The following is a 3,401-nucleotide window of genomic DNA, read 5'->3' on the forward strand; positions in this document are numbered from 1 at the left end:
CACATGAGGATTCCAGGGGAATCCTATGTGTCATTTAGGTGTAGAAGGCAAAGTGCTGGTAACCATTAGGTGAGGATTTTTTCTATGACCAGACAAATGTGGTTTCTGAAGAAGTAAGGATTACTTAGTCTAGAGAAAATACGCACCTCGTTGACAATAGTGTTTCTTGGAGACATTCTCCAAAGTGTGTGAATGTGTTGCAGTGAAGACTCCTGATCTCCAGGCTGTGGCTTACCCTGGATATCTATCAGCTGTGCCTCTTGGTAGATGGGGCTCCTTGGAAAACACCAATCCTTGCTTATTAACATAAATATCTTCATTCTGGAAGCACTATGAGATAATTAAAAATCATATGCCTTGGTTTTTCACTCCCTGAAAACTATATCCACCTTTGCTTCCCCACCCTTATACCCTCACCTTTGCCTCCCCACCTTTATACCCTCACACATACACATACACACACACACACTCATATATATGCACACCTGTACATGTAACATATGTGGAAAGACACACACTAGGAATTTGCACTCATCCATACAGTTAGGAAAACAGTTTCTTCCTCTGGATCAGAAAACAGTGACAAAGAATGATTTCTAAGAAGTGTTTTTCATAATCTGAATTACTGAGTAAAAGAGCAAAGAATTAGATTGTTAAGAGGTTAGATAGACCAAAGGGACTTTGTATAAATAGCTCATCTTTGAAAGGTCATTATTTGATAGTTTCTGGATTCGAATTTTGGTTCCAGTATGAACTTAAAGTAGTCACTAAACCCCTTTAAGGTTTGGTTTCCTTATATTTATTAACAGACTAATATTATCAGATTCATAGAATTTTGAAGATTAAATAATTCATGTGATGTCTGGCAAATTGCAAACCTTCAAAATATGTGTTGGTCTTGTAGTTTTTGTGACACAGCTCCCAGAATATGTCTTAGTTTTAAGAGCCATTAAATTCAATACTCTGTATCTTCTACACCTATTCTGCTCAACAAAGATCCTTGAATTTCAGAATGATGAGCTAGAAAAAAAACCTAAAAATACTTAATTTTTAAAAGGACAGTTTAAAATACTTGCAGCATACTTGTTTACTAAAGATAGATGAGTAACAATTAAAGAAGAATGTTAACTGTTTTTATTATCCAAGTCAGCTACCACTCTTTTATTGTTTTCAATAGACTATACAAACAAGAAAATGTCAATTTTATAATTCTTTTTTTTTTTCATGTTACTCCCTAAAAAATATGGAACGCTTCACGAATTTGCGTGTCATCCTTGCGCAGGGGCCATGCTAATCTTCTCTGTATCGTTCCAATTTTAGTATATGTGCTGCCGAAACGAGCACTTATAATTCATTTTTAATTATACATCTTGTTTGCAATTAATCTGGTAGATCTTTGGTCCTGTTCTGATACTTCTTTTGCTCAGTCATTTCCTATTTGCTCCCCTCATCATGGCAATGGATTATTCCAGCCCTCACTTTTGTTAGTATTATTCAGTTCCTTTACATCTACATATAATGATACTCATTTTTAATTTCTAATATTGCCACATTAAAAATTCAGCAAAGAGTTCTAGGAAAAAGGCAGCCTGTCTGTGATTTTTGCCCCTTCCCTTCTGGGTCAAACGGCTGGTGAGACAACACACTCCTGGATGCCAATGAAGCCCTGGGTGCTGTGGGAATCGCAGGAGTGAGAGCAGGTGAGGACCAGGGTAGAGACTGGATATTAACATCTCACAGCTCAGGGAGAAGGATTAGAACCAAGAAGGCTTCTGAGAGAGCTAGACTCAGTGATACTGGGAGCAGGACCAGCTACATAACTAGAGGGTCCAGTGAGAAATGAAAACGCAAGAACTCTTGTTAAAAAATTATTAGAAATTTTAGGCTAGGCGCGGTGACTCAACGCCCATAATCCTAGCACTTGGGGAGGCCGAAGAAGGTGGATCACCTGAACTCAGGAGTCTGAGACTAGCCTGAGCAAGAGAGAGACCTCATCTCTAAAAAATAGCTGGGTGTTAATGGTGCCTGTAGTCCCTTGGGAGGCTGAGGCAAGAGAATCGCTTGAGCCCAAGAGTTTGAGGTTGCTCTGTCTCAAATTTTTTTTTTTATTTTTTTTTGTAGAGACAGAGTCTCACTTTATGGTCCTCGGTAGAGTGCCGTGGCCTCACACAGCTCACAGCAACCTCCAACTCCTGGGCTTAAGCGATTCTCTTGCCTCAGCCTCCCGAGTAGCTGGGACTACAGGTGCCCGCCACAACGCCCGGCTAAAATTTTTTTTTTTTTTTAATCAGGAATTTTAGATGATGGAGCATTAGGCAAAGCATGTGGCCCTTCTCTGTTCAGGGCTTTGTGTGACTGCACAGACTGCACACTAGTGAAGCTGGTTGAGGATGGGAGTGTGCCTGTTAATAAAAGGAGGATGTGAGTATCAAGCTCGTATTATTGTGTCAGACTTTCTAGCCCGAGATACCAAGTCACCGAACTGAGCATGATGGGCGAGGTTCTCTGATCCCCGAGGCTCAGGGAGTGTGAGAGGACAGAGGAGTAGAGGCTTCTTCCAAAGATCTCATCGGGGCCTGGCATCCTGCCTGCTACTGTACTTGCAGCCCATAGGATTTGGTGTCCTTATGTTATTTGACAGTGATGTGGAAACTCCAGTAGATGTCATCAAATATCAGAAGAAAAAAATATAGAAAGAAGTGATATAACGATTGAAAAAATAAAAACTCTTTTTCTTGATAGTAAGATTGTATACTAGAGAATGCAAGATAGTTTATAAAAATCTAAGATAATTAACAATAGAATTTGATAAATAGGCTGGATTAAGATGCATTTTAATCAGGGAAATAGAATTACTCTGTCAGTACTATGCGCTGACCAATTGTGCCACTGGAGCACTAGGGAAATAGAATTACTTAGAGTATTAGGGGAGGGGAAATTTATTACAGGAATTAAACATTACAAACTTACAAAGATCCCCAGAGAAAAGGTAAAGAAGCAGAGAAAAATGAAGACAAAAAAGAAGCCTGGAAAAATGAATAATCAACTCTGATGCAGGTATTCCCCAGCTTGTACACCTGGAAGATGGGTGTGTCTGATTACTGTGGTTAGAACCATGAAAGAGACTGGTTTAGTGGTTCATGGACCATCACGCCCATGCCTGTGAATAGTTGTTAGCCCTTCACAGCCCCTACCTCTGTGAGTTCACAGAGAGCTGCAGGCAGGTCACCGTGGGTAAGTAGGGTCGAACCAGTGGTTAGGAAGGAGAGGAGGGGAGAGCAAAAACAAACTGCACCTGCTCAGGTCTTTATTCACTGCTTAATGGCTGCTGCTTCATTCTGTCTCCAAAATTCCATGCAATTGCACTTTTGCCAACTCTAATCTCTAACTGTACAAAGAAG

The 3,401-nt window shown here is 40.2% G+C and overlaps 1 non-coding gene across 1 annotated transcript; it reads right to left on the reverse strand.

Annotated features, from left to right (window-relative positions):
* Nucleotides 1-1,237: 1,237 nt before the first annotated feature.
* LOC128585049 (U6 spliceosomal RNA) lies at nt 1,238-1,344 on the reverse strand. Its single transcript, XR_008379799.1, has one exon. It is a non-coding gene; the product is annotated as a U6 spliceosomal RNA (small nuclear RNA).
* Between the last annotated feature and the right edge of the window lie 2,057 nt (nt 1,345-3,401).

This window comes from Nycticebus coucang, chromosome 4 (assembly GCF_027406575.1).
Source record: "Nycticebus coucang isolate mNycCou1 chromosome 4, mNycCou1.pri, whole genome shotgun sequence".
NCBI lineage: Eukaryota > Metazoa > Chordata > Mammalia > Primates > Lorisidae > Nycticebus > Nycticebus coucang.